General features: G+C 42.8%; 1 long non-coding RNA gene across 1 annotated transcript in view; it reads right to left on the minus strand.

The window, feature by feature from the left end:
- LOC138247435 (uncharacterized) overlaps nt 1-7,211 on the minus strand; it is a 90,645-nt gene extending 83,434 nt beyond the window's left edge. Inside the window, exon 1 of the long non-coding RNA XR_011194504.1 lies at nt 7,084-7,211. This is a non-coding gene — a long non-coding RNA (uncharacterized lncRNA). The remainder of the gene's footprint in view (nt 1-7,083) is intronic.
- Between the last annotated feature and the right edge of the window lie 3,739 nt (nt 7,212-10,950).

Raw genomic sequence — 10,950 nt, forward strand, 5'->3', positions numbered from 1 at the left:
TCCTGGGAGTCTCTAAATCCGTACAAACTGAGGCATGATCAGAAATCAAGATAGATCTGATCTCTGAATGTAAAATGGATTGGGTTCGATTTTTGCTACGGAAGATATAGTTGATTCTAGTTTGGGATCTATTGGGAACGGAATAGAAAGTAAATTTCTGAAGACTAGGATACACTAATCTCCAAGAGTCTGAAAGATCATTGTGTTTGATGGTGTGTTAAAATGCTTTATGGGCTTTGTTAGAGATAGATGTAGTTGTTGAATGACGATCCAGGATGGGGTGAAGAATAAGATTCCAGTCTCTCCCCAGGATGAAGTTTTCACTATAATGTTCTGTAATCTTTTGGGAAACATTCGTCCAAAAACTGGAATCAGGAAGCGTGGGAATATATACATTCATAATCATATATTGAATGTCATCAAGTTAACTCTCCTGTTTTACAAATGTTATATTTAGCATTTGATGGCAAAGAACTGCCAGCCCATCCTTACATTGGACGGAAGGGGAACAGTAAAGATCTCCCACCCATTGTTTTTTAAGCTTAGTAATGTCTGTATGTGTGAGACGTGTTTCCTGAATTAATGAAAGGTGGCAGTGTAAACGAGAAGAGTGAGACAACACTCTTTGGCGCTTGTCCGGGTTCTTCAAACCTTTAACATTCCAAGTCGTAATTCTCAATGGTCTAACAGAGGAAGCCATCCATGTGCTTCAGATATATTTGGTAACTTCGTTAAATTGAAAAAGTTTTAGTAATGAAGGAAGGAGTTGGAAAGAGTATTAAATGAAAAAGAAAGATAGTGAAAGAGAGGAAAAGGGAGTAGAAGGCCCACAAAGAAAAAAAGTGGTAAAAAGGCAACACAGGAGGAAGAAACCTTAGTTGTAATATTACCATTGTGGTGAAAGAGGTACATCCCAAGGGATGAAGAGAGTGCGTAGCACAAACAAGGGAGGGGCTAGACTCATCCCCAGCAAACAATGACATAAAGACTAGTAGACAATTGGAATAGACACATATTATGTAAATTAAGAAAAACAAAAATGCTTATTAATATAACAGCATAGATGACATGAAACTGACAGCATGAGACAAATAATAGGTGAAAAAAGAGCATGAGGATCAAAAACATATTAATGAACATACCAGAAACAACAAGAATAAGGGTGTAGATGAATCAGCGAACAACAACAATGGAAGAATGTACATAGGAAACACTCTGGGACTGATGAATGCTAGGAAGAAGACATGAAACAATAAGTTACAACAAATTGTTTTCAATTAATACTATATAATACAGAATAGGAGCAAATGTTATATGAGGCAAATAGACAAACAAATAGAATAAAAGTTAAAGTGTCAGTTAAGTTTTAGATGTAGCTCCAATTTCCACATCTTCAAGTCTGCTGTCAAAGGAAGTCTTATAATTTGGCTGGCTCCTCAAAGTGTAGGAAGTTTCTTTGTAGGCAATTTTGAAAAAACATTGGTGAACTAAACCATATTGTATATTCAAAGATTTGAGTTGTGGACAAAATCCAAGATAAGGCTTCCGCCTAGCAGTTGTCTCATTAGAAACATCCTGAGAAAAGCCTTGTGACCAGAGCATTGCAAGGATTTTGCATGTGTGGCAGCCCGTAGAATGCACATTGAGGGGGTTATTCTAACTTTGGAGGAGTGTTAATCCGTCCCAAAAGTGACGGTAAAGTGACGGATATACCACCAGCCGTATTACGAGTTCCATAGGATATAATGGACTCGTAATACGGCTGGTGGTAAATCCGTCACTTTTCCGTCACTTTTGGGACGGATTAACACCTCCTCCAAAGTTAGAATAACCCCCTGAATCTGTACGCTGTAACACAAGTCATTTCTCCTGTTTCTGTTTTCCAAGTCCTCGGCGTCCCGCTTGTGTAGATTAATTTCCTTTGTAAATAAGGCTACATCAGGAATTGAGTGCTCTGCATCACAAATCCTTTGCTCCACTGCCATTATTTATTTGTCATGGGAGGATCATTTCTCCTCAATTCTCAGAAGAGAGGCACTGGTTTCCACAACAAAAGGTTTCAAAGCTCTAATTTTCTCCATGACGTCTTCTAAAGTGAAGGTGAGGGTGATTTAGGCGGTGATTCTGAGTATTTCTTATGGTGCTTAACTAAAGTAGAGGGTTTTTTTGAGATGGCACCAGATATTGGAGCTATACAGCCCGTTCCTATTTCATTTGCGCCTTCAATTAGAACTCACAAAGGCTTAGGAACTAGATCTAGTTGATCTAGTTGATGTGTTTTTGGACGAGTGATGAGATGAGAAGAGGAAAGTATAGGTGTGTCTTTGTCCTTTTGCTTTAAAGGTTTACCCGTATAGGAGGATGGGGCATAGAAACTAATAATAAAGTTGCCAAAGAATTACTGTCCCAGAACTTTGAATACTAATTGGGGTACTGGCAATATTGCTGAGACTAATGATCCAGAAAGCCAATAACTTCAGTCAGAGTCTGGATTGCCAGACTAAAATAATCTGGTAGGAATGGCAAAAGAAAGCCAATTTCACTGCTATATCTAGTATAGAAGAGAGCTGTCAAGCGTCTTTAAAGGAAACATATGAATTGCCTCAGACACAAAGTATTTTTTGTAATTTAAGAGTGTTAGGAGCAGATTTAGCAACAGTATGCACTGCAGCAAAGGAAGGCAAAGTGTTAATAAAGTACTTACTTCACAGCTCATTCTTTTGCGCTGGAAGGTAGCCCTTAAAGTAACACAAATAGCACTTGGAGCTACGAGGGCACATTCCGTGGGTGGCACATGCACAATACTGCGCAACCACCCATGTTTTTTTTTACACAAACCCTATCTGCTTAATTTGATAGGCAGACCTTTGCACCAAACCATAACACCTTCTTGAGGCAAGTGCCAACGAGGCGATTTTTTTTTTCGCCATACGTTTTTCACATTGTGTGTTGAGCTGTACAACACCCATCAAATGTATAAAAAGTTTTAAAGTTAGTCTAAGCATAATCTTCCAGTACAGAGCCTACCCTAGACATCTCACACACATACACACACATTTGAACACGCCCTTTGACCTCTTAGGAAATGTCTATCCACACTCACAGATGGAGGTGGAGGGGAAGGGTAGAAAAGCAGTGACAGGAGGGAGGTAAGGAGACAGGAAGTGGAGGGTGTTGAAGAAAGAGACAGGAGAAGGAACACGACTGGGCAGTCTGAGTTTTGGCAACCCTGGCATTCAGCAGCACATGGGGGGCGGTGGAATGAGCCATCAACAAGAGTCCCCTGCATCTATCTCTGTAGTAAAACAGCACTACTCATGCACGCTTGTCCTGCACTCTCCTTTCACCTGCACCGAAGTCATTAAATATCAGTGCCTGAAAATTACAAACAGTGCATAATTTGTGCAGGTGTTTGGCGGTCGAGGGCATTAGCATTTATATTTACAGGCCAGAAGTTACTTTTTATCCTCAGACTTTGATCGAGAGCTAATGGAAAAAAGCAGAAAAGGACGACAGAAGGAGAATAACCATAGGAAAGCCAGGACAAAGTTATAAACCAGGCATGAACAAGATCCTGCAAGAGTGAAATTAAGAGATAGGATGTGCAGAGTGGTGTGCAAAAAGAATTATGGAATTAGAGCTACATAGCCTTGGTATACCTCGACCCCAGCATCCTGCAGGGCTCGGAGGAAGGTGAGCCTCTAAAACCTGTTACAATATTTTTGTTTTTATAAATTCAGCATTTCTTTTAGGGCTCTTAGCAGTGTTTCATAGCTACACTGCAAAATGCCATTTCAATGATTAGATCTCTGGAAAAGTGTGAGCTTTAGTGAAGACAAATAAGTCCCACAGGACCAATAATAGATGGGTGTTTATGTTTCTTTCCGTTTTGCATTTTACCATCAGTGGGTCCCCACATTTCCAATTGTATCATAGCCCTTTGACCTTTGGCTATGCTGGGCTTTACATTTCCTCTCCTTTATTATAGACCATTGCCTGTGGCTCGAGCCTTTAACTAGTGAAAGGGCTTAAATATCCAATATAACCCTGGAAATTAGCTATAATGCTGTAATACTATTTGATGGCCTGAGTAGGACATATGAAGACTACCATATATGTGAGCCATACTGTCACAGTGGCAGCTTGGACTGGTACAGGGTGACTCACGGGGCAAGCGGTGGGTGTTAGTGCTAAAGACCCCTTACACTCTATGATGTGCTTCTATGGACAGCTAATAGGGGAGTTTTTGTGCTGCAAACCTGAGACCCAAGCATTACGGTTTCTGCAGAGGGGGTGATTCAGATTGAGAGAAAGATGCAAATACCGCAGGGCGGAAAACTGTCCCTCTCTTTAATGCACCGGAAAAAACTGAAAGACAATTGGAAACAAAGGCATCAGAGTGACCTGTTGTAACTTTCATTTCTTTCAAAAGCATAACTAGCCAGATATCATCTGGAGAAGTAAAGATGAATTCACAGCAATACTGTTGTGAGGGTCACAATCTGGAAACTAATTGTTAATAGATATAGTACAGCCCTGTGTCACTGTCTATCGTTAAAGGGTCCGGTGTATTGGTTTGTGCATAAATGATTAATACGTCCAATTCTGCAGTCAGATGTCACTTATGGGGCTGACACTCTGTTGCTTTGAGTGAATAGAGGGTTAAGACTACTACTAGTGTGTTTCCTGTCTTGCTATATGCAAATAAATGCAGTTCCAGGGTCTGTGCCTAAGGGATTCATAACAAGCAAAATAGTGACACTGGGACCAAGGAATCATCCCTCAGTTTCAGACATTGACTGTGGGATACAGAGATCAGCCCTCAGTTACACACATTGACTCTCAGATACAAAGATCAGCCCTCAGTTGCAGGTATTGACTCCAGTATACAAAGATCAGCCTTCAGTTACAGACATTGACTCCGGGATACAAAGATCAGCCCTCAGTTGCAGACATTGACCCTTGATACAAAGATCAGCCCTCAGTTACAGACATTGACTCTGTGATACAAAGTTCAGCCCTCAGTTACATACATTGACTCTGGGATACAAAGATCAGCCCTCAGTTACCGACATTGACTCTCAGATACAAAGATTAGGCTTCATTTACAGACATTGACTGTGGGATACAAAGATCAGCCCTCAGTTACACACATTGACTCTCAGATACAAAGATCAGCCCTCAGTTGCAGGTATTGACTCCAGTATACAAAGATCAGCCCTCAGTTACAGACATTGACTCTGGGATACAAAGACCAGCCCTCAGTTGCAGACATTGACCCTTGATACAAAGATCAGCCCTCAGTTACAGACATTGACTCTGGGATACAAAGATCAGCCCTCAGTTACAGACAATTGGCCTTTGTATCCCAGAGTCAATGTCTGTAACTGAGGATCGATCTTTGTATCCCGGAGTCAATGTTTGTAACTGAGGGCTGATCTTTGAATCCCAGAGTCAATGTCTGTAACTGAGGGCTGATCTTTGTATCACAGAGTCAATGTCTGTAACTGAGGGCTGATCTTTGAATGCCGGAGTCAATGTCTGTAACTGAGGGCTGATCTTTGTACCCCGGAGTCAATGTCTGTAACTGAGGGCTGATCTTTAAATGCCGGAGTCAATGTCTGTAACTGAGGGCTGATATTTGTATCCCGGAGTCAATGTCTGTAACTGGCTGAGGGCTAATCTCTATGTCCCAAACTCTATGGTGCCTGATTCACAAAGGTAAATTTTGACTTTTGGTCTAAGTTTAGACCAGAAGTCTAAGTTTATGACTTTTTGATATTCACAAAGGTAAGTTACGAGTAGTATCTTTACATCTGCACTTGGGGCAGAATCTCCTCACTTGGGGCGGAGATCCACCCCGTGTGTGAAGACTCCACTCCGGTTGCGGAAAGTACACTCTGGATGCGGAAATTACACTCCGGGTGCTGAGTGAAATCACCGCACTCGGGTAGAGATTCAGCCCCTAGTGTAAACATAACTTTCCTTTGTGAATACCGAAAAGTCATAAACTTAGACTTTTGGTCTTAATTTACAGCAAAAGTCTAAGTTTAGCTTTGTGAATCAGGCCGTGTCTGTACATGTTGCTGAGGACTAACCTCAGTGTTCCAGACTTCCTGTCTGCTATGGTGGCTAAGGGTTGATCTGTGTTTCCCAGTCTTCCCTGTTGGCCCTGAGGCCCATCTTCCTATGATCTAAGTGCTGATCCTGTGGATGAGGGCTGACTTCTGTGTCCGAGTCACCCAGTCTGCCGTGGTGGCTGAGGGCTAATCTCTAGCTACAAGTCTCCGTGTCTGCCATTGTGGAGGAGGGCTAATCTCTAGCTACCAGTCTCTGTGTCTGCTATACAAGGTGGCTGAGGGGCAATCTGTACCGACAATGGTGGCTGAGGGGCAATCTGTACAGACAGGTCTCCATGACTGTACATGGTGGATGAGGGCTAATCTCTATCGACAAGTCTCCATGACTGTACATGGTGGACGAGGGCTAATCAATATCGACAGGTCTCTATGACTGTACATGGTGGACGAGGGCTAATCTATATCGACAAGTCTCCATGACTGTACATGGTGGACGAGGGCTAATCGATATCGACAGGTCTCTATGACTGTACATGGTGGATGAGGGCTAATCTCTAGCTACAAGTCTCCGTGTCTGCCATGGTGGAGGAGGGCTAATCTCTAGCTACCAGTCTCTGTGTCTGCTATACAAGTTGGCTGAGGGGCAATCTGTACCGACAGGTCTCCATGACTGTACATGGTGGATGAGGGCTAATCTCTATCGACAAGCGTCCATGACTGTACATGGTGGATGAGGGCTAATCTCTATCGACAAGTCTCCAGGACTGTACATGGTGGATGAGGGCTAATCTCTATCGACAAGTCTCCATGACTGTACATGGTGGATGAGGGCTAATCTCTATCGACAAGTCTCCAGGACTGTACATGGTGGATGAGGGCTAATCTCTGTCTGCGATGTTGGCCGAGGGCTGACTTCTGTGACCCTTTGTTCCTGCCTCGGGTCCCGTGTTACTATGACTGAGGGTGCCCTCTTTAAGACTCAGCCTTGATTGTTACAGATTACCTGGTGGGCGAGCTGGAAGGCCGCCTCTCCCCATCAGTCGCCAGGCCCTGAGGAAGTGAAGCTCCGGCAGGTTTCATTTCTGTCTCAGCCCTCCGCTCTCTCCCTCACAAGTGTCTCTCCCACCATCACGGCCTGGTTAACATGAATCACATGCCTCGTGAGTGCTCCGGACCGGGGCTGTCCCAGAAAAGATGTGACTCGCAAATGGGGGTGGTGCGGGTCACATGTCGGTACAGAGTAAAGCAGTGATGGAAACATAACCATAGCAGTGGGGGTTGGGGGGGGGGGGGCTGCGCCACTGTGATAGCAAGGGGGAAAACGATAGATAGATAGATAGATAGATAGATAGATAGATAGATAGATAGATAGATAGATAGATAGATAGATAACCCGGTTGTTTAGATGGATCACCTAGTGATTGATAGATAGATAGATAGATAGATAGATAGATAGATAGATAGATAGATAGATAGATAGATAGATAGATAGATAGATAGATAGATAGATAGATAGATGACCCGGTTGTTTAGATGGGTGGATGGATCACCTAGTGATTGATTGATAGATAGATAGAAAGTTAGACAGATAGATAGATAGATAGATAGATAGATAGATAGATAGATAGATAGATAGATAGATAGATAGATCGATCTATCTCCCGGTTGTTTAGATGGATAGATGGATCACCTAGTGATAGATAGATAGATAGATAGATAGATAGATAGATAGATAGATAGATAGATCACCCAGTTGTTTAGATGGATGGATGGATTACCTAGTGATTGATAGATAGATAGATAGATAGATAGATAGATAGATAGATAGATAGATAGATAGATCACCCAGTTGTTTAGATGAATGGATGGATTACCTAGTGATTGATAGATAGATAGATAGATAGATAGATAGATAGATAGATAGATAGATAGATAGATAGATAGATAGATAGGTGGATAGATAGATAGATAGATAGATCAGGTGAGTAAAGGAAGAAAAGAAAGGGAGAGAGAACGAAAAAGAGTGAAAATGTGTCAGAAAAAAAGAAAGGTCAAGAATAAGTCTGTGACACAAGGCGAGAGAGGGAGTCAGTAACAGGAGAACAGTGTTAGGAAGAGAGATAAAGTGAGAACATGGGCATGAGACTATAGGGGACTATTGGAGCAGTAGTGTGAAGGAGGTGATGGGGGAGTGGCCAAATGAATGAATGGGAGAAATTCCTAGCAAAGAGTGGCAAGGAAAGAAGCAGGGGAGGAGGGAGGATGGGAGCAGGGCAGTCATTTAAAGGTTTCTAAAGAAGGGCAATGTGACATCATTTGATAATAAAGGGTTGACACCAGGGATTTGTAAGAAGGGAAGCATGGCTACAGGTATATGTAAGAAGCAATGCATGGCTACAGGTATAAGTAAGAAGGGACGCATGGCTACAGGTATCAGCAAGAAGAGAAGCAGGGCTACAGGTATTAGCAAGAAGGGAAGCAGGGCTACAGGCATAAGTAAGAAGCAATGCATGGTTACAGGTATAAGTAAGAAGGGACGCATGGCTACAGGTATAAGTAAGAAGGGAAGCAGGGCTACAGGTATTAGCAAGAAGGGAAGCAGGGCTACAGGTATAAGTAAGAAGGGAAGCAGGGCTACCGGTATAGTAAGAAGGAAAGCAGAGCTACAGGTATAAGTATGAAGGGAAGCAGGGCTACAGGTATAAGTAAGAAGGGAAGCAGGGCTACAGGTATAAGTAAGAATGGAAGCAGGGCTACCGGTATAGTAAGAAGGGAAGCTGGGATACAGGTATAAGTATGAAGGGAAGCAGGGCTCCAGGTATAAGTAGGAAGGGAAGCAGGGCTACAGGTATAAGGAAGAAGGGAAGCAGGGCTACCGGTATAAGTAAGAAGGGATGCATGGCTACAAGTATTAGTAAGAAAGGAAGCATGGCTACAGGTATAAGTAAGAAGGGAAGCATTACTACAGGTATACGTGAGAAGAGATGCATGGTTACAGGCTATTGGTGTTAGTGGGAAGCATGGCTACAGGTATTAGTAAGAAAGGATGCCTGGCTACAAGTTTAAGCAATAAGGGCCGCATTGCTACAGGTATTAGAAAGAAAGGAAGCATAGCTACAGGTATAAGTAAGAAGGGAAGCATGGCTACAGGTATAAGTAAGAAGCAATGGATGGCTACAGGAATAAGTATGAAGGGAAGCACGGCTACAGGTATAAGCAAGAAGCAATGCATGGTTACAGGTATAAGTAAGAAGAGGCGCATGGCTACAGGTGTAATTAAGAAGGGACGCATGGCTACAGGTATTAGCAAGAAGGGAAGCAGGGCTACAGGTATAAGTAAGAAGGGAAGCAGAGCTACGAGTATAAGTAAGAAGGGATGCAGGGCTACAGGTATAGTAAGAAAGGAAGCATGGCTACAGGTATTAGTAAGAAAGGAAGCATGGCTACAGGTATTTGTAAGAAGGGATGCCTGGCTACCAGTATAAGTAATAAGGGCCGCATGGCTACAGGTATTAGTAAGAAAGGAAGCATGGCTACAGGTATAAGTAAGAAGGGAAGCATGACTACAGGTATACGTGAGAATGGATGCATGGTTACAGGATATTAGTGGGAAGCAGGGCTACAGGTATACGTGAGAATGGATGCATGGTTTCAGGCTATTGGTGTTAGTGGTAAGCAGGTCTACAGGTATAAGTAAGAAGGGAAGCAGGGCTACAGGTATAAGTGAGAAGGGATGCATGGTTACAGGATATTAGTGGGAAGCAGGGCTACAGGTATTAGTAAGAAGGGATGCCTGGCTACCAGAATAAGGGCTTTTTTCTCTTCTCTTTTCTTTTCTTTTTTCTTCCCTTCTCCTTTTCTCCTTTTTTCCTTTTTCTCTCTCCCTTTTTCTCCTTCTTTTCTCTTCTCTTCTTTTTCTCCACTCCTACTTTCTTCTTTTTCTTCTCTCTCTCCCCTTACTAGCCCTTTTCCCCTTTTCGGTTTTTTTCTCCCCCCCTTCCTCTTTTTTCTTTCCCCTTTTTTACTTTTCCACAGTTTTGCTTCCTCCTTCTCTTTCTTTTTTTTCCTCTTTTCTACCCTGCTTCTTCTTTTTTCTCCTCCTCCTCCCCCTTTTTTCTTCTTTTCTTTTTTTCCCTTTTCTTCTGTTTTTCTTTTCTCCTTCTTCTCATTTCTTTTCTTCCCCTCGCTCAACCCTCAATCTCCTCAGAGTGTGACTACAAGGGAAACCCCCCCCCCCGGCACTAGACAGACCAGAGGCCATCCGCCCCCGACTCCGGGGTAAGTCACTAATGCATGTGTGTGTGAGTGAATTTTTTTTCCATACACTGTCACTTTTTGCTGTGTTGTGTGCAGTGGTGTGCCACTTCTCACTCTTATTAACTTGTGGTTTATCTATCAGCTATTATAGACCTACCACACCATGAACTACCTGTTCAGGTAGGCCATTCATTATTCACTTTGAGCACTTCACCTATTGCTAGTGCTCCGACCCTGACGAATGCCCCTGACCTACCAGCACTTTGTGAGGGCAGAAACATGTTGGTCATACGTATTCCTTTTTAGACTCTAAGAGACATTATCCTCGAATGAGCCTCCTCCCCTGTTCTTAACCTTACCAACATGCACCCCCATTAAAACTAATTAGTAGCAACCGGTGACATGTATGGTAATTTTATTTCCACCCCTTCTGGATCTCTGTAAATTATCCAGCCAGTCTAATTTCAGCAGTCCCTCTGGTTCTTTTAACCAAGAGGTTGAGTCCGCCCAAGTAGTATCATCTTACTTGGGTGGGGCTAGGTGGTCAAATGATGAAGCAAGACACTATTATGTGTGTGAGACCACCTAGTCCGTAAAGGAACTCCCCCCTCCC

The sequence above is a fragment of the Pleurodeles waltl genome, chromosome 7 (genome assembly GCF_031143425.1).
Source record: "Pleurodeles waltl isolate 20211129_DDA chromosome 7, aPleWal1.hap1.20221129, whole genome shotgun sequence".
Taxonomy (NCBI): domain Eukaryota; kingdom Metazoa; phylum Chordata; class Amphibia; order Caudata; family Salamandridae; genus Pleurodeles; species Pleurodeles waltl.